This window comes from Cavia porcellus, unplaced genomic scaffold (genome assembly GCF_034190915.1).
Source record: "Cavia porcellus strain 051 isolate PalLab524CR breed Dunkin Hartley unplaced genomic scaffold, mCavPor4.1 scaffold_25, whole genome shotgun sequence".
In the NCBI taxonomy this organism is placed as follows: Eukaryota; Metazoa; Chordata; class Mammalia; order Rodentia; family Caviidae; genus Cavia; species Cavia porcellus.
Window position 1 is genome coordinate 44,102,060 of NW_026947508.1, and position 21,129 is coordinate 44,123,188.

General features: G+C 34.3%; 1 protein-coding gene and 1 pseudogene across 5 annotated transcripts in view; one reads left to right on the top strand and one right to left on the bottom strand.

Moving 5' to 3' along the window:
• Agbl4 (AGBL carboxypeptidase 4) overlaps positions 1–21,129 on the bottom strand; it is a 1,435,759-nt gene that overhangs the window by 1,178,146 nt on the left and 236,484 nt on the right. The window lies entirely within an intron of this gene.
• On the top strand, positions 2,146–3,623 carry LOC106026030 (RNA-binding protein EWS-like; annotated as a pseudogene).

The following is a 21,129-nucleotide window of genomic DNA, read 5'->3' on the forward strand; positions in this document are numbered from 1 at the left end:
TAACCATTTTTAATTTCCTATTAATTTAATTTGAAGCCCTATATTGTTTTGACTGGTTTTATTTGAATCTGTTTTGTGTGATCACTGTCCTGTCTTGACTGATTTTTTTTAAATCTGTTATGTTTGATAGTATCAAGTCTGAGATTATAGGCACTACTCTGAAGAGAATAACATTCACTATGATACCCATTCTGATTTGACTATTATCTTCTTTAGAAGTCCTATACTGCCTCCAATGTTTTGTTTTTATTGATTCTGTTCTGTACTGCTATGTTCAATTTTATTGTGACTGATGACATGGGCAATTCTATTGAAAATAACCAGGGACATCATGGTAACCATTGTAGATCACCTTGCATTTTGGGTTTAAGTCATGTACTATGTCCATCCTTTTATTTGGACTGACCTCATTTTGTTTTTTCTCATTTGGTTTTATTCTCTTCAAAATAAAAATAAATAAAATAAAATAAAATAAAATAAAATAAAATTCAACCCTTAAAAAAAGAAAAGAAATGAAAAGATGTAGGAAATTTGCAGCCTGGAAAACAAAATATATATTGAGGGAATAGCCAAGCCACTGCCTGTCATAGATCAGCAGGAATGCTAACCATCATGCCAACTGGCAAAGTCAAATAAGGATATCTCAGGATTCCACAAGGCAGATCCTCTCATATCAAATCTGGGATCCCTTATATGGCAAAACTGAACTAGGAACTAAGCCTGAGATATTCTCCATACAGTCAAGATTTGTTTTCCTGTTTTAAGCCAGTAAAGAAATCCATGACTACAACTGTAGTTTATACTCAGTCATAGTTCTTGTTCACAGAAGATCTTCATGATATGCATAGGGGAATGGTTTTCCAAAAAACTAAAATGTAAGTTGTGGAGTCATGGTATCTTACATTGAGATTTCAAAGGACATGTGGAAGGTAAGGCAAAAGTCTTTTATAAGTCAGAACTCCTGTAGATGGGCTTCAGTGAGGTGATGTTTAGATAACACATGGAAGTAGAAATGCAGTGAAGACCCCAGAAAGACAGAAAAAAAATCCAAAATGTATTCGAGGGAAAGCTGCAGGAAGAATGCAAAGTCAAGCAAAGAGAGAAAACATACAGCCTATGACCAACAAAGCTGTAGTAAAGGGACTGTCCAGGGCCTGAGGCCACCACTTGCTGCAATATGCACAAGATGACAAACATAGACCTTTATGATTTAATGTCTAGCCTTATGGGTTTCACTCTTTGGGCCAACTACTTCTTTTAACTTCTCTATTCTTCCTTACTAGAATAAAAACATTTTACTTTGTTACTTTGTTGTTGCCCTGCCATTTTATCTTGGACATAAGGCCACTTGTTTTCCGTTTTGTTTTGGTATTTTTTGTTTTGTTTTGTTTTTACTGAGGCCCACCACTGAGAAGAGTTTGCATTGTAAGAATGTGAACTTGGACTTTTGAATGATTTAAGGTTTGGGAGCTACTAGAGATAAAATTTTGCATTAGGAAATAACAAGAAACCTTAAAGAATAAGGATGGAATATTATAGTTTTGATATAGTTAGTGCTTGTGGGAATCCTGGGTTGTTAGAACTGTTATAAAAACCTAGGCCTGAGCCCTGAATTAATCTGTAAATTCTGTCTCCAGATGTGATTTCCTGTTGCCATTGTGATGTCACCCTCTATGAAGTCTTCACCAGCACTAACTCAATACAGCATCATGCACTTGAACTTCTAGAACCTGATTAAAACAAACGTTTTTTTTTTTTTTTTTTTTTTTTTTTTTTTTTTTTTTAATAAAGATACTGAGCTTCAATAAAGATCTAACAAAATATCAACAATGATAGGAGAAATGTTCTGTGATTTTAGGTTAGGCAAATAGTTCCTAGTTATGACATCAAAGAAAAATAGTGATAATTGATTTTATCAAAATTTTAAAGTACAATAAATAATATTGGGGTAAGGATATATTTCAAAGGTACAGCATCTGTCTAATACGTACCATAAGCCATGACCTCAATCCTCAGCAACTAAATAAACACAAATATTAAAATGAAATACATTCCTAGAGATTGGCATATAGAGAATTTTCTTAAGAATAAAGTGAAAATCTGAAGTTAAAAAGTTAAAAACTACTACTGAAGGAAGTAGAGAAAATGAAATTCACGGATTATAGTACCCGCAGCCAAGCTGCTGCCCAGCAGGGTTACAGTGTTTACACCGCCCAGCCAACTCAAGGATATGCACAGAATACGCAGGCATATGGGCAACAAAGCTATGGAACCTATGGACAGCCTACTGATGTCAGTTATACCCAGGCTCAGACCACTGCCACTTATGGGCAGACTGCACACACAACTTCTTATGGACAGCCTCCCACTGGTTACATTACTCCGGCTTCCCTTGAGGTTTATAGCCAACCTGTCCTAAAGTATGGTACTGTGCTTACGACATCACCACTGCTACCATTACTATCTTCCAGCACGCGTATGCACCTCAGTCTACATATGGCACTCATACCTCTCTATGGGTAGCAGCTAGCAGCTACGACACCTGCAAGACCACAGGATGGTAACAAGCCTACTGAGACCAATTGACCTCAGGGGTTTATAACTAGCCCAGACTATGATATGGACAGAATAATTACAGTTATCCTCAAGTTCCTGGAAGCTACCCAATGCAGCTAGTAACCACACCTCCATCCTATCCTCCTACGAGCCATTCCTCTATATAGCCAACTGGTTATGATCACAGCAGTTACTCTTAGTGGAACATCTATGAACAGTCGAGCAGCTATAGACAGTAGAGTAGCTATGGTTAACAAAGCAGCTATAGGCAGTAGTGCCCACTAGTTATTCCCCACAAAATTAGAACCAATATAGCCAACAGAGCAGCAACTACAGGCAGCAGAGTTCATTCTGACAGGACCACCGCCATAGCCAGGGAGTTTATGGGCAAGAGTCTAGAGAATTTTCTGGACCAGGAGAGAACCAGAGCATGAGTGGCCCTGATAATTGGGGGAGAGCAAAAGGGGGATTTGACTGTGGAGGTATGAGCAGAGGTGGTCATGGAGGAAGATGCAGTACAATGTGCAGTGCTGGAGAGTGAGGTGACTTCAATAAGCCTCGTGGACCCATGGATGAAAGACCACATCTTGATGTAGGCCCTCCCATAGAGCCTTATGAAGACTGACAACAGTGCAATTTACATACAAGAATTAAATGACAATGTAACACTCGATGATCTGGCAGAGTTCTTTAAGAAATGTGGGGCAACCCACGATCCATATCTACCTGGACAAAGAACAGGAAAACTCAAAGGTGATGCCACAGTGTCCTATGAAGATCCACTGACTGCCATGGGTTGCATGGGAGGCCATGGAGGAGACAAGAGAAGGCTTCCCTCCAAGCAGACCTGGGATTCCCGAAGAAACCTCTCTGGAGAAGGAAATGGCCAGCACCAAGCTGGAAATTGGGAATGTCCCAGTCCAGGTTGTGGAAACCACAACTTCACCTGGAGAACAGAATGCAACCAGAATAAGGCACCAAAACCTGTAGGCTTCTTCTCACCATTTTTCCCAATCCCAGATGACGATCACGGCAGAAATGGTCTCTTTTATTTTTTAACATTATAACCAAGCATGGTGGTGCAGTCCTGCAATGCCAGTACTCAGAAAGAGTAAGAAACAGGGGCTCATACTTTGAGTCCAGCCTGGGAAACTGAGTGATTTAAAGATATCTTTAAAGATTTAAAGACTAATTTAAAAAAAAAAAACATTGAAAGGCTGGATATGTGGCACAGTGCAAGGACAGTAGGTTCAATCCTCTGTACTACTAAAAAGAAAAAATCACTAGAAAGTATCAACAGTGAAACAGGCAGGATAATGATGCAGAAATATTAAAAACAAATCAATTGAAATATCAAGTCAGGGAACAGGTGAGAAGCTTGAAGAAAAACAAACAAACCCTTAGTGCATAATGGGAATTCCAGAGGGGAGAGGAGATAGAGGAAAGAATATATAAAGAAATAACGTATGGGCCCAGCAACCCCAAGAAGCTAGGGAGCTTCAGTGATCCACATAGTGCCAGCTAAAGGGCTCACACAGCATACTTCACCTAGCCTTGCAGCCTTGGTATACCACTCAGAACCTGGTAGGGCCCCTCCCAGCAACCCCAAGCAGCCTGGGAGCCTTGGTATGCCATTTAGGTCCTAGTATGACCCCACACAGCAACCCCAAGCAGCCAGGGAATTTCTGTGTGCCATTGGGTAGTGGTAGGGCTCCATCTAACAAGCTCAGTCAGACAAGGAGCCTGGGCATGCCATGTGAAGGCATGCTAAGGGTCCATTCAGGGAACTGCACCCATTCTGGGAACTTTTGAGTGCTGCTAGAACCTAGCAAGGCCTCTCTAATAACCACCCCTGCCTCAGCTGAGGAAGCCCTTGCCAGCATGGACAGCCATCCTCAACCCAGGAGACAACAGAGTCTTTGAATTCAACTGCCCTAGGATTACAGGAAAATAACAAAACAAAACAGCAAAATTCAATCACAAACCTCCAGCCCAACCCAAACAAGCCTAGGAGACAATGACATAGAAGAAAGTGTAAGCCATACACATGAAACTTCTGAAATGATAGTGACTAAAGTAAATAAACAACCCCATGATATTTTAAAGGACACCAGATCAAAAATAATCTTCCAAGTAAAACAAGAAATGATAAATGTAACGAAAGAAATGATGAACACATTTAAAGGAGACAGTTAAAAAAAACAGCACTGCCAAGGAATGGAAACCTTGAATGAACAATATCAGAAAAATGAGGATGCATGAAACAGACTCAAAGAGATATCCAGGAAATCAAAAACTCCATCAAAAGGTGGCAGAAACACCTAAAAGAAAATGAAGGTAGATTTTTTACCTAAGAGACAAGATTGCAGCAAATAAATAGGAAGGGAAACATCTTTTAAAAATAACAAGGAATAAGGAAATAACCAAGAGTTGCAAGATGGTATAAAGAAAAGCAATATAATATTTATAAGTGTAAGTGAAAAAGGTGACATCACAAATTATATAAAGACTATTTACAGATATAATGGCAGAAAATTTCCCAAACATGGGAAAAGAAACTGACATAAAGATAGGTGAAGCATACAGAACTCCAATTAGCCATAACTAAAATAAATCTACACCAAAATATATAATAATCAACATCCCAGAAATTCAACATAAGAACATAATATTGAAAGTTGTTAAACAAATCACCTATAAAGGAAAGCCCATCAGAATCATAGCAGACTTCTCAACACAATCAGGTCAAGAAGAGCATGGAGTGAATTATTTCAAATCCTAAAGGAAAATAACTTCTAACACTGATTGATGTACCTTGTAAAATTATCCTTCAAAATCAATGGAGAAAAAAGTTACTTTCATGACAAAGAACAGCTGAAGAACTTCATGACCACCAAACCAACTCTACAAAGATATGCATAAAAATAACTATGACTTCAAGATACCAATATAAAAAAAAAAACACCAAGCAGGTAAACAATTAAACAGAGGGTACAGGTAAAGAACAAACAGCAGAAAGATAAAATGACAAAAATAAGCCAATATATATCATTTATAACCATTAATGTAAAAGGACTCAATTTACCAAGAAAGAATAGCCAAAATCAAGAAAACCATCAGTAACAAATGCTGGAGGGGCTGTGGGGAAGAAGAAATTCTTCTGCCCTGTTGGTAGGAGTCTAGAACGGTGCACCTATTGTGGAAATAAGTGTGGAGGTTCTTCAAAAATCTGGGATTGGAGATCCCATTTGACCCAGCTACTCCACTTTTGGACATATTCCTAGAACTGAAAACCTCATACCATGGTGATATATGGTTGCCATGTTTACAGCCGCACATTTTGCAATGGCTAAATCTTGGAAACAACCCAAATGCGCATGAATTAAGGGAATGAATAAAAAAGTTGTGGCATTTTTATACAATGGAATACTATTCAGCTATAAAGAATGACCACATTGAGGCTTTTATAGGTAAATGGATGAGACTTGAGACTATACTCAGAATTGAAATAAATCAAACTCACATATATAAATACTATATTGTCTCTCTAATGTAAGAAACTGAGAGAATCTTAAATAAATATTGCAAAAGTGCAAGAAACTGCTCAAAGAGGAAAAACAACTCAGATAAGGAAAAGTAGAAAGGGAGAAGAAAAAAGATTTGTATATATACACTTAAAATTATTACAGGAATTGTACTACTAATTCTGTTAGTTCTTGCAAAAAAAAACAGTTAACATACATAGGTTTATATCAGTTTTGCATGACTGTATCTGGTAATTCGAGTAAGCCTTTCTATGATAACTATGCAAAACAACATCAAAATTAGTTATGTTCTGTTTTGAAACACTATATTGTTAATATTGTTACTGTTATTGTTATTGTTTTGGGCTATTTGTTTTACTATTGACTGTTGCTTCTTATTTTTCTTATACTTTGTTTTGTTTTGTTATTCCCTCTAATACAGAAAGCATAGATGTATCTGTATAGGCTTATATATACCAAGAACTTCACCTAAAGCATTCATAAGAATTGAGTTTAGTATGTGTGATGGCATGAACAGTTACACTGAAGAAAATGAGACCTCATGGCAGCCATTGCTGATTTCCTATCATTTTTTTTTGAAGTCTATAATGCTTTTATTCTTAGTTTTGATTTGTTTTAGTCTGTTTTCAATTATTTGATATCAATATGTGTGAAGGTATAGACAGCTATTTTCAACAAAACAAGAGACATTATGGTAGCAATTATTGATTTCCTATTGTCTGGTTTTGAAGACTCATGAAGCTCTCGTTCTTTTATTTTGATTATTTTTACAGTATTTTCTTTTGCATTAACTTTATGTGTGAAGGTATAGACAACTATTTTGAAGAAAACAAGAAACCCTATGGTAGCTGCTGTTGATTTCCTATTGTCTTGTTTTGAAGTCATATGTTATTTGTATTGTTTTATTTTGTTTTGTTTTGCTTTTTTTACTCTTTAAAAAATTAATCTTAATGTCTGCAAAATCTCAGATCATTTAGGATTGCAGGATAGAATAGAAATTATAAGAAAAGTAATCTAACTTAATAACAATATATGGCATAACCATAGTAAAGTACATGAGGGAGACCAAAAGTAACCATTAATTAAAAAACAAGCAAACAAAAAAAGCAAAGATTTAAAAAAGCATACTGAAAGAAACCACAATGGCTGAAGCTGGAACAACTTGAATAATAAAATTAATAATACAGTATTAGAGTATAGCCCAAGGTATTACAAAGTATCCAGTTATTCTTGGTACACAATTTGGCAGTTTCTTATAAAGCTTACCATACTCTTAACACATGATCCAGTAATTGTACGTGTTTTGAATGAGTTGAAATTTTATGTTTACATAAAAATATACATGCAGATGTTAATAAAAGATTTATTCATAACTTCCAAATTTGGAAGCAAGCACAATTTCCTTCAGTAGTTGAATGGATAAACTGTAGTAGATCTACACTACAAAATATTGTAAAATGATAAAAATGAAAGACAAAAATACTAAAGATTCATGAATACATTTAAATATAAACAAATTAAAAATAGGTAAAATGGGGAGGAAGAGATGAATCACTGTGCATAAGAATTCCTAATAACTTATGTATATACTTTTCTCTTGGGGATGTGAAACAATACTCACCATTCTTTAAATATGAGCTGCACATTATAACTTCATTTAAAACAGTACAGAAAGGCAGATAAAGAGTAAATTTCATATAGAAACCTGACAAGAAGTACTTTACTAGGTGATCAAAGTTAACATTATATGACTGTGTATCATTAATATGTGACAAGAATGTCCTGTAATTTTCTTTAGTGTTCTTCCTGAAAGTCCCATAACCATTGTCTAATCATAGGAAAATCATTAGACAAATCTAAATTGAGAAATATTATTAAAATGCCTCACCAATATTCTTCAAAAAGGTAATCAAAGCTATAATAATAACAAATGTCTGAAAAGTTCTCATTATATAATGTTACTTAGGGAGACATGATAGAAATATATATCTTGGTGTCCTGGATGCAACTGAGAGACAGAAAAAGGGCATTATGAAAAAACTAAAGTATAAATAATGCATAGGTTTTAGTTACTAACAATATATCAATATTGATTCATTAAGTATCAAAAGTATACTATGGTATGTAAGACATTAAGTATATGAAAAACTAGGAAAATCCTACCTCTATATTTGCATTTCTTATTAAATTTATAAATAAGTAATTTCTTTATATGTTTTTTATAAGTCTAAAACTATTCTATGATGAAAACAACCTATGTCAATGAACAAACGAAGTAATCAGCAAGGGAGTGGAATATTCACCCATTCAATGTACTGTCATTCAGTTATTAAAATGGAAAGAGACACTAACAAATTTTACAAGGATAAATTTTAAAACAGTTATTCTTCTGAAATAAGTCAGACACAAACATTCTCATCTTGTATCTATTTATAAGGGGTGATTAAAAATTACTGTGAATATTTAAATTAGTGAAAACATATTACAGTAAAAGATATATTGCCAAGAACAATAAAACAAATATGTTGATGCAAGGGAAAATACTTTGAGGATATCAGTAGCAGTATTTATTTTACTGTAATAAATTTTTAAATTTAAACTTTACTGTCTTTTTAATGACACCTCACTGATCAACTGTTTACCACTATTTGTGTCACATAAAAACATTATGATGTGTTCTCATCCTTTTTATTCCCTGGATCTGGCACCATGCAACTTCTAGCTTTTTGCAAGGCCAATATGACCGTGAAAATATTTCAAATTAATTCAGGACACCAAAGCAGCCACAACAGAGCAACTGAAGATACTCCTTAAATATTTCCATACCTACTTCGGAAAGTGGCAAGGAAAATGGGGTAAGTGAACTTGAGATGAGAAAGAGTATGTTGAATGAAATAAATGGCCATATGCTTTCACTGTAATAAATTTTTAATTTAAACACTGACAACAAAAAATTGGAATACTACTATCATTATAATGGAAAGAGTATGAGCTTTAGAGTCAATGATAACTTGATTTCTTCACAATTCTGACCCCTACCAGCCATTTGCCTTGGGGCAATATAAATATATTAAGCTTGTAAATAGTACAGTGATGGGTATACAGTAAAGAATAAGATGGTTTCCATCTGCTTTGAGAGATCAGAGTAAAACGGCAAAAAATATTAAAATGACCAATGACAATACAGAGTAATACATATAGTTATGACTTTAGGGTGGTATGATCCAGAGTCTGCTTGAAAGTTATAGAAAAAATGGTCAATTTGTCTGTGGAGAATTAACAGCATTTACAGTAGATATTAGAGCATAAAAGTATCTAGAACTATTTTCTCCATCTTTGCTGTATCCACTTCTCATCTGATCTTCTATAATAGCCTCTTCCCCAAGTATTCCATCAATAGACCTAAGAACTCTGTCCTTCTTTTCCAGCAGTAGCCTGAAAAAACTTTTTCAAATGTAAACATGATACATTTCTATTCTATGTAGCCATAAGTGCTTTCTTTAATGATATAATCTAAAGTAACCTAAAATATGTAACACTGATATGAGGACCTTATACACTGAAGAAAAGAGCTTCAATATCACTCTAGCTTCATCTAGACCTAATACTTCCTTATTGCAGTATATGCTTATCTCAAAATCCCCAGTTTCTCTGTCTCCGGGTTTCTTTAACACAATGTTTTTCCCTATGCCTGAATTACTCTTCGTTACTATTCTTCATATCATACATGTCCACATAGTCTTCATGATTCAGTTTAAATATCACTTCACTAAAGAAGTCTTCTCTGGTCTTCTTAATCTTTCCTGTTAGTGCTGTTCCTACAGCACCATGGTTTTCAAACAAAGGGTTTTATCACCATTTTTCACCTGCTTTATATTCAATGTCTGCCTTCCCAACAAAATTTTAAGTTCTGTGAAGGGTCAGACCATCTTTTATCCTCACTATATAATAGCACTTAAACTCAATATTTCACACAGACAGGTGTTCACTACATCCAGTGAATAAATGAACACAGAGAATAATATTCTAGTAAACTATGCCTGTTACAAAAGACATTTTCAACAAATATTAATTAAATGTATTATTTGTTGAATTGACAAAAGCCAGAAGGTATGAAAAGTGTTTGAAAATAACATGAAGTAAAAATGTTAAAGCTTATGGGCCCTGAGGTGAATGTTGAGATATAAAGCTTTCCTTCCCCTCCAGTATTACAAAGTCAAGCACATAACGATTACTTCATAAAAGCTGTTGAATTAATTCTATTCTTCTGATTTAAAGATAATAATTAGGTCTCCTAAAGGCATTAGAATTTAGCTTTGTCACAGTTGAAATTCCTTGCAAACAACTATTTTTGTGGCAGTACAGCACTCATTTTTTCTAATCTCAGAAAGTGTGTAAGTTGATTTATTTTGCAATGATATTCTGTAATGTATAATTTAAAGAATAGTCTAAATTTGGCATACCAAAGTGTAGAAATCCTTAAATATATCTAGAATTAGAAGCATAAACTTTTTATAGCACTTTTCTTCCTCAAGATTAAATTGAGTCAATTGGATATACTTGGAAAATGAAGTTTAAATGAGAAGAGTAAGTTTTAATTATGTGAAGCCCAAGAACTCTAAAATCAAAGAACTTGATGTCCTCTCTGCCCATGTAAAACCAAGAGAAAGGGGTTTGTATTAGCTTTTGACTGTTTTGCAATTTCCTGCTTTCATTATGCTTGTGAAGGTCTGAAAAATTCTTCCCAAGGAAAAAGTAGAATTTCCGGAATCATGGTATGAGAATATCCATAATGACTCTTCTCAATGAAACAATAATATACCCAGTGAAACTTATAAAGACCAAACACTTGAAGTATACAAAATTTATCCTATCACATAAGCAAACTGATGAACATTTAGTGGAAAAGATCTATTAAATAGTGGCAAAACAGAAAATCTGTATAGCATAGTCATTTGTTGTACAAAGAGTTTTCAACCAATAATGAACCACCCATATGATGGTGTTTTCAAAAATGATAATGAAACAGAAAAATTTATATTTCCTGGTGTAAATAAACTCCCAAGCTGATAGTCATGTGAAAGTGCAAACAGTTATGTACAGTATATATACTTGATAATAAAAGTTAACAAACATGTTAGTTTGAGTTTATTATATTTTTTCATTATTTAACCCCTCCTACGTAAGTTTAAAAAGTTCAGTATAGAATAGTATACATCTCATCATAGTGATACATGCCGGTAATCCCAGATACTCAGGAAACTGATGCAAGAGGATCTCAAAGTTAAACTCGTACCAGACAATTTAACAAGACTATCTGAAAATTAAAAAGTGGGAAGGAGCTGGGATGTAGCTCAGTGGTGCATCCTTTGTTTAGAATGTAGGAGACCCTAGGTTCAATCCCCAATGATGTTTGTGGTGGGGGAGGTGTGCAGAACAAAACAAAAAGCTGAACATGCCATTTATACTGGCAAAGTCTCATAAAAGGATGATAATATATCATAATAAAATAATTGAAAGTCCATATATTTGTTTTAAAGATTATAATCATCAAAAACCCTGAAAGGGAAAGTCATCCAACTACAGTTACACTATGCCTTGTGAAGAAAGAATTTCAGGGATCTGGATTTTATTCCTACAGGCTATGTCTGATTGAAAGAGATAGCTATAGTCCATCAGCAAATGCAGTTCGTGTGTGTGTGTGTGTGTGTGTGTGTGTGTAGCAAGCTCTTTTGAGGAATTACAGACATTTAAATTGAATCGTTAAATACATGATAAAGGAGGGCACAGGGTTCGAAGAGCTACAGCATCTAACTAATTGGCCTGGAAAAGTAGGTGACTTGGAGACATATTTCAGTTGAAAGTTTAGAAAGTATGGAGTTTTCAGCTACATCAAAAAAAATGAGGAAATCTACATGGGTAGAATAATATTGCAGTAACATACTGGAACCAGAGATTTTTACCTGTAAAACATCTTGGAGGAATAGGGTACAAGGTTTATTTTTAAATAGCATATTCAAAACAAAGTTCTTTTATTTGATTTTTGTTGCCATGGGTTTTACAATATGCTTAGTATACTTTTTTATATAATACAGTTATATTTATAATTCCATTTGCAAATATCCTTTTTTTAGTTCTTTAATTAGTCTTCCTAGGTTTTGCCATACTTCCTTCAGGTTAACTTTTAGGAAGCTCCATATTAAACATTACTAATTCTTATCTTCTCTCTCTCTCTCCAGGAAAAGTCTCCTGAAATTTATGTTTAGTATATTCATGTCGATTGGACTATTCTTTTACAAGATGGTAGTTACAAGTTGTAACACCATTATATATTTATTATTTCCCAGCAGAAATTGTTCTTAAAATTTGTTCTTAAAGTTTTTTTCTTAATTTTTTCTTTATTAATACTTGTAACTTTATTTTTTGGTATAGTACTTAATTATATGACTGTACTATAATTTTAAAATTTTCTCATTAGTAGATAATTGTTTCTTTAAACAATGCTACAATGAATTCTATTTTTTATTTAAGATTAAAAAAACATAAAGAAAAAACGAAAAGCAATACAGAAAAACAAACAACAATAATAAACCGAATACAATAACAGTATAGTCTTACAAAACAAAATGGGAATTTGATAATGGGTATAATATTGTATATTGTTACCTTCAAGAAGGTTGCTTAGATTAACAGACATAGACATGTAAAATTGATCTAAATATGAGTATTAACTGTTCTTTTCCAATAGATAATACAATTAGTAGTATAGTCACTTTAGCTACAATATATATTATATATATGTATCACACACACACACACACACACACACACACACACACACACACATTTATGCCTTTTTCCTTTTCTCTTGCTTTCCTCTGTCCCCTTATTCTAATTACTCTTCCTCTTTGAATAGTTTCTTACTCTTAAACAGTATTCACTGTAGATTTTGGAGCATATATAATTTTCCACTTTCTTATACTAGAGAGACAATACAGTATTTATACATGTGAGCTTGATTTATTTCACTTAAGATTATGATCTCAAGTTGTAACCATTTACTTATAAAATTTTTTGACACAATCTTTGTTTATAGCTGAGTAGTACTCCACTGAATTAAAATACTGTATCTTTTTTTATGCTTTCCTCTATTGAGGGGCACTTGGGCTATTTCTGAAATTTGGATATTACAGATTGTGCTGATATAAACATGGGTGCACATGTACCACTCTGGTATGATGTTTTCACTACTTTTCAGGAAATGCCCAGGAACATCATAACTGGATCAAATAGAATCTTAAATCCTTGCTTTTTGAGAAATCACCACACTGACTGCCACAGTGGTTGCACCAGTCTACACTCCCATCAACAGGGCAGAAGAGTCCCCTTTTATCCCCAGCCCTTCCAGCATGTATTGTTGCTTGATTTCTTGATCTTGGCCATTCTTTATGGGATGAAATGAAATCTCAGTGTTGTTTTAATTTGCATTCCCTGAATCACATTTGATATTGAGCATTTTTTCACATATTTATTTTCCATTTGTATTTCTTCATCTGAGAAGTGTATATTCCTCTCAGATCCTTATTTTTGGATTGAGTCTTTGAATTATGGGGGCCTGATTTTTAAAAAATTCTTTGTAAGTTATAGATAAGGGTACTTTGTCTGAAGGACAGTTTGCTAAGATATTTTCCCAATTCCTGGGTTTTCTTTTGACACTGTTGGAGATTTCCTTTAACATGCAAAAACTTTTTAATAAGATGAGATCCCAGTTGTTGATTTTTGGAAATGTTTCCCATGAGGTTTGAGTTTTGCTCATGAACTCTCTGCCTACTCTTTTGTTTTCAAGATTTCTACCTACTTTGTCTTCCAGTAGATATAGTGTTTTTGTTTTAATATTTAGATCTTTGATACATTTTGATTTTAGTTTAGTGCATGGTGATAGACATGGGTCCAATTTTAGTTTTTGGGACATGGGTCCAATTTTAGTTTTTCTAGCACCACTTATTAAACAGTCTATTTTTCTTCCAGTGGACATGTTTGGCCCCCTTATCAAAGATGAGTTAGCTCAGTCTGTTTCTAGTTCTGGATGAGTCTTCTAACCTACTCCATTGATATTTAGGTCTGTTTTTATTTCAATACAATGTTGATTGTATGACAGTAGATTTATAATATAATTTCAAGGTTGCGATTGTGATGCCTCCTGCCTTGCCTTTGTTGCCCAAATTTGCCTTTGCTATTCTATGGCTCTTCTGGCTCCAGGTGAATTTTAGGGATGATTTCTCTAGATCTGCAAATGGTATTTGGATTTCAATTGCATTAAATTTGTGCAATAATTTTGGGACAGTGACTACTTTCACAATGCTTGTTCTTACTATCCATGAAAAAGAGATGTGTTTCCATTTTCTGAGATCCTCTTTAATTTCTTTTTTCAGACTACTATACTTTGCACTGAATAGATTTTTACTCCCTTTGTTAGTCTGATCCCTAAGTATTCATTTTGATGGATGCTATAATGAAGAGTGTTATTTCTCTTCTCTCTCAGTAAGTTTGTTGTTTGTATACAGGAATGCTATTGATTTTTGAGTGTTGACCTTTTATCCAACTACAATACTCAATTTTGTTATTATGTCTAGGAGTTTTCAGTGGAATTTTGAGGGTCTTCTATGTAGAGTTCTTGTCATCTGTGAATAATGACAATTTAACTTTTTCCTTTCCTATGCTTATTCCTTTTCTTTCTCTCCCTTGTCTGATTGCTCTGGCTAATGTTTCCAGCACTGTATTGAATAGGAGTGTTGATAGTAGGTATCCTTGTCTGCTTCCTGATTTTAGGTTGAAAGTTTTCAGTTTTTGTTTACTTAGTCAGATTTTGGCTGTTGGTTTATCATATATGGCTTTTATCAGACTTAGGTAGAGACCATATATTCTAATTTTCTATAGATTTTTTATCATTGATGAGTGTTGGATATTGTTGAAAGCTTTTTCTGCATCTATTGAGATGACCATGTGGTTCTTGTCATTGGTTCTGTTGATATGGTGTACTACATTTATTGATTTGTGTATGTTGAACCATCCTGCTTCCAGGAATAAGTTAGGGACAATTACTTCCATTTCAATTTCATTGAATAATTTGAGGAATGTTGGAATTAAATCTTTCCTAAATGTCTTAAAGAATTCAGCAGTGAATCCATTAGTATATTAGTTTTTCTTTGTTGCTAAGGTTCTAATTACATTTTCAATTTAATTAACTGAATTTGAGTTATTCAGCAGTTTTATATCCTCTTGATTCAGCTGGTAATTCATATAGTTTTAGGAATCTGTCCATTTCTTCTGTGTTATTGAACTTATTAAACGTTGTCAACATTGGTAAAGATGATCTTCTCTATTTCTATAGGGTCTGTAGTGATTTCACCATTTTGATTTCTTATTACATGGACTTGAGGTTTTCTTTACTCTTTTTGATAAGGTTGGCTAGAGGTTTATCACTTTTATTTGTTCTTTCAAAGAACTAACTCTCCGATTCATTAATGTTTTGTATTGTTTTATTAGTCTCAATTGCATTAATTTCTGGTCTGATCTTTATAATTTCCAGCCTTCTTTGTGTCTTGGGTTTGACTTGCTCTTTATATTTAAGATTGTAATCTCTTCCTCTTGAATTTTTCCCCTAACAAGTATATATAATGACCGTCTTTATATCTTTTGATCATTCTTGCTTTGAAGCTCACATTGTCCACAAATACAATAGCTTCCCTTGCTTTTTTCTGGGTTCCTGGTGCATGGAGCATTGTTTTCTATCTTTTGATGTTTAGTTTATGAATTTCTTTTTGAGTTAAATGTATTTCTTGTACACAGAATATTGTTAGATTTGTCTCTTACTCAACTCTGCCAGTCTGTTTCTTTTTATCGGTGAGCTGAGTCCATTTACATTGATGGATATAACTGATAAGTACTGACTTATTACTGTCATGTTATCTGCTGTTATTGGTTTTCTATTTTTTCTGTGAAATTGTTTTCCCTATTTAGTGGTTTCCTTTTGCTGCTGTTGCTGGGATTGTAATTATCTTTGTCTCTTTTCAGAGTGTCTTTCAGTATTTTTTTTAGTGTTGGTTTGGTGACCATGAATTTCTTCAGATGTTCTTTGTCACGGAAGTATCTTATTTCTCCATCAGTTTTCAAGCAAACTGCAGGATGCATCAATTTGGGATGAAAGCTGTTTTCTTTCAGGATGTGCATTACTTCACTCCAAGCTCTTCTTGACTTGAAGGTTTGTGTTGAGAAGTCTACTGTAATCCCTATAGGCTTTCCTTCATAGGTGATCTGTTTATTTTCTCTGACAGCTTTTAGTATTATGTTCTTGTGTGAATTTCTGATATCCTAATTATTATATGTCTGGGTGATGATTTATTTTGGTTATGGTTAATCGGATTTCTGTATATCTCACTTATCCTTATATCAATTCTCTTTCTGTGTTTGGAAAATTTTCTGTTATTATTTCTGCAAATAGTCTCCACAAGTCATTTGTGTTGACCCGTTTTTTTCATTGACACCTATCAATCTTATATTGTTTCTCTTTACATTATCATGCAACTGTTGAATTGTTGTATCCTGGTTTGTTGTTATTATTAAGAGATCATTTCTTCTGTGGTCATAATGGGCCATCCTGTCTTCAAGGTCTGTGAGTCTATCCTCAGTTTCATTCAACTGGTTTTGATAGCATTCAATGGAATTTTTAATTTGTTGAATATTCCTTTGTATCTGTTTCATGTATTCTAATTCTGTGTCATAGTGTTCATGCAAAGTTTCCATAATTTTCTTATGTTCCTTTGTTTTTTTTAAATTTAGATCTTCTTTAGATATACACAGCATTTCTTTTGTAATGTTTGTCATTTCATTTTTTACCTGAGAGATTATTTGTGACCTTATTTCCTCTGAAACTTCATGGAGTTGTTTCTTTGTTTGCTACCATTTCAGAAAGTTCAGTTGTGCAATTTTCAGTGTCTTCCATTTCGCTGTCTCTTGGGTTTGTTCTCAGTGGGCTGGAGGATTGAGACTGCCTCTTACTCTTTCATTTTGCCATTTGCCTCTGGGACTTGTGTAGCTGGTCAGGCATTCTCTTGATGGATTGCACTGAAATGCTACACTGGTAGAGTTTCAATCCTCCAATATCCCTATGTCTAGCCTGGGTGTACCCCCAACCTATGGACTGGATTCTTGTCCTCTGTGATCTGTGAGGCTGGCCAGATGTTCCCCTGATGTACTGCACTGGGTTGCTCTGGGATACTGGGCTGGGTAAAGGTTGGATCATCTTGATGCTAGCAGGGACACATTCCAGGAGTGTGTTACTGAAGCCTCAAACCTGGTTGAGTAGAGTTGAGAACCTCTGCACACAGGTGGCTAGTAGGGATGCACCCCCAGTGTGTCACCTGGGCCAAGCGCCTGGCTGGGTGGGTTTCAGAAACTCCAGGATCCAGCAGGTTAGGTGGATCACAATCCTGAGTGTGGCACTGCCTGGATCTCGTCTCTGGCTAGGAAAAGTTCAGAGCCTCTGGAGCACACAGCTAGTCACAGCCAAAGTGCATCCATAATGTAAGGCGCCAGGGCCTTGCTCCTGACTGGGTGGAGTTTGGAAGCTCAGGGACCTGCAGCATGGCTAGCTGGGCCACAACACTGAACAAAGGAGCTGGGGCCTTTTGTTCTGATGGGTAGAGCTCAAATTCTCTAAGACCCTTCATTATTGCCTGGTGGCCAGCTCTGTGGCTCAGGGTTGGGCTGGGTTTGGGACCTCTGTAACCAGTCAGGCTGGCCAGGCATTCCTCTCCTGGATTGTGCTGGGATGATGGGATGGGCAGAGTTAAGATCTTCAGTGCAGGTAGTGAGGATGCATCTCTGGAGTGCCAAAATTCTTACTCCTTTTATATTTACTATGCCAGAGCTTCCCATGGTACATTCCTGCAGAAGCAATTACCAAGCAACATTTTTTTGTAGATTCCGAAATATTTATTTTGATATTTGTGATGTCACAAATTCTGCATAGTCACCATGTTGACAGATTTGATCAACATCTAAAAACCTATCCCATAATCCAAAATAAGTAAAACAATATTATCATAAAATATCATTCTGGACCAAACAATATGGAACTCTTTTTTTGTAATTATTTTTTGTTATTCATTTTTATTAGTACATGTAATTCTTGTTTTTATTAGTATATGTTTGCAGTACACAGTATTTATATTACTTGTGTGAAGTTAGGACATGTACGTAACACAGTTTATTTCCTTTTTTATCCAGTTTTCGTTCCCTCTTCCCCCATCCATTCATCTCTTGATTCCCTTCTTTCCTTCCTTTGATACATGCTTGCAGTACATAATGTTTAAATTCCTTTTGTGGAGTTGGCATATGTACATAACACATCCCAATTCCTTTTTTCATCCCAAGTCATTTCTTTTTTGTCACTCCCTCCAACTCTTGATCCTCTCCCCATTTTAGAAAGTTATTTCTTTCCACTTTTATTCCCTATATTGTATTCTACTTTTCGTTTATAATTTGGGTTTCTCATATATAAGTAACTATGCAATATTTAAGCACATGTGTCTGATATATTTTACTTAACATTATAGTCATATTTCTCTTCACTACTTACCAATCCAACTATTTAAATACAGATTAACCAAAAGTTTCATACATTTTTAAAATTTTTATAGATACCATAATAGAAAATATAAAAAAAATTTACCCAATTTATTCAATAATTTTCCTCTGTATAATGTATCTTAAAGCATTCAATATACAACACATCACAATTTAGACAATAGTATCTAGTCTCTTTCTGAATTTTCATTATTGTCTTTCTTCAAATGACATACTTTACATTGTCATGTTGTCCTTTCCATTTTATCTGTGGATAGCATAATTTCAATAAAATATCTATTCACTAAACATAATAATGAAAATGTCGATGATGGACGTCCTGGTTGGTGTTTTGGTATCCTGCATTTTTCAATTACTTGGTCTATTAAACCTAATCTAAATTGTAAATAACATTTTGAATCTTCTTGTTTTGAATAAATAAATGAGTTCTGTATTGCTAGGTCCACAAGATGCAAAAATATTTTATAATAATATTGTTTTCCTTGCTTTTTGATTACAGGATAGCTTGATAGATGTTGGCCAACTCTCTGAACACCACCCATAGAAGAATTATTATAGTCATTGACCACTTTTGTAATGTTTTTAGTTTCATTATTCTTTCAAGTTCTATCATTTCTGTATTATGAACAGTTGATAATAAACAGACATCTTTTTTGTCTTTTCATTCCATAACACAGACACTTCAAATCTGATATGTTGACATTTCTCCCTTTTCCAGCTTTTTGTTTTGCACATCTTTTGGCATTTCCTTTTTATTCAGTCTCACAGCATCAAACATGTTTGTTTTGTATTATAAAAGAATATCACTGAGTTCTGGAGAACTATAAAAATTATATCTAATGTACTTGCAATATAAATTTTTATAGATTGTAGTACAAAATTATAGGTTATTTTCATAAATAAAATAAACTTGAATTAGTGAAAAAATCAAAACACTATTAAATTTCATTAGAAACAAACATCAAAGGCTAATACAAATTCTAAGTTTAAAAGTCTGCAAAAATACTTGATATAAAACAAATAAACATATATATGAGTTTATCTCTTGCAAACAAGTGTCAACTGGTTGAAATTACATGGAGTAGTCAGTATGTAAACAAACATACTGCATGAGTGATGGTCAGCATTAACATGTATTAACCTTAGTACATTTATTTTCTTACAGATGATTTGTTTATCTTTCTTTGTATCAGAATAGTACTCCATTGTCATTTTTATAAATTTTTATTTATTCAAGAACACACTCCCAATGCTTGCTTTCCTTTTAGTAGATCCCATCTTTTAAAAGTTCTTCCACCTCCCAATAGTGTCATAAGCTACCAGCCAAGTCTTTTAACACACACACTTCAGATCCAAATTACAGCAAAGAGAGTGCAGATACTTCTTTGAAATACTGATTTCCTTTTCTCTGGATATATACCAGTAATGGAATAATTAGACCATATGGTAGTTCCTTGTATAATTTGTGTTGTTTGGTTTTAGTTTTTTGGTGGGTTTTTTTCTTTTTTGGGGGGAAACTATTCTATGGGTTGGGGCATCTTGAAGTATTGAGGTCTCAGCCTTCCTTTTAGGGCTAGTCTCTGAGAATTTGCAGCTTTCTGTATGAACATGGTAGATTGATAGCTGATTCTCCAGAATGGAGATAGATTATGGCTACTAACTCCAAGTGTGGGATGTATTTTACTAGTGTGCCTAGTTACAGGATGGCACTAAGCTATAGCATTTTATATTCTGGAGGTAGGGGCAACCCAGGTGCATAAATGTGAGAGGAAATCTTTAAACTGTGTTTGGACTTGTGAAGAACTGCATAAGTCTGGATTTTAAAGTCAGGAGATGTCTGTGGTGGCAACAGGGATATTGGAGATTTACAGGTTACTCTCCCATATAAGGAGAAATTTCTTTAAGTTCTAACACAATCATGGTAAGGAAGGCAGTCAAGAGGGACAAGATGTCTTCTCCTCCTATATATGGTACTATCATGGGTCTTCACACTGCATAGGCATCTTGTCAGTTTCTTGTTTCTCTTTGGCGTATTTCCTCTATCACTTTAGTTGGGATATGGTAATTTTTGCTGTGTTACCTTTTTCGTTGGAAAGATGTGTAAGAGATAACTCTTTTTAGTCATCTTGTTAACATCAATTTTTTCACTTCCAACAGTAATTCTTAGTAGCTATTATATTGAGCCCTCCTAACTTGTTCTTTTATAAATGTTGGTGGAATATAAACTAACACAATCATTATGGAAATCAGCATAGAGCAGTGATAGTGTATCTTTTAGAGATTTCAATGATATAAACAGCCTGTTGTGGCATATGTGTTTCCCTAAAAACTAGAGCTAGAAATTCCATTTGACCCAGCTATTCCCATTTAAAGTATTTTT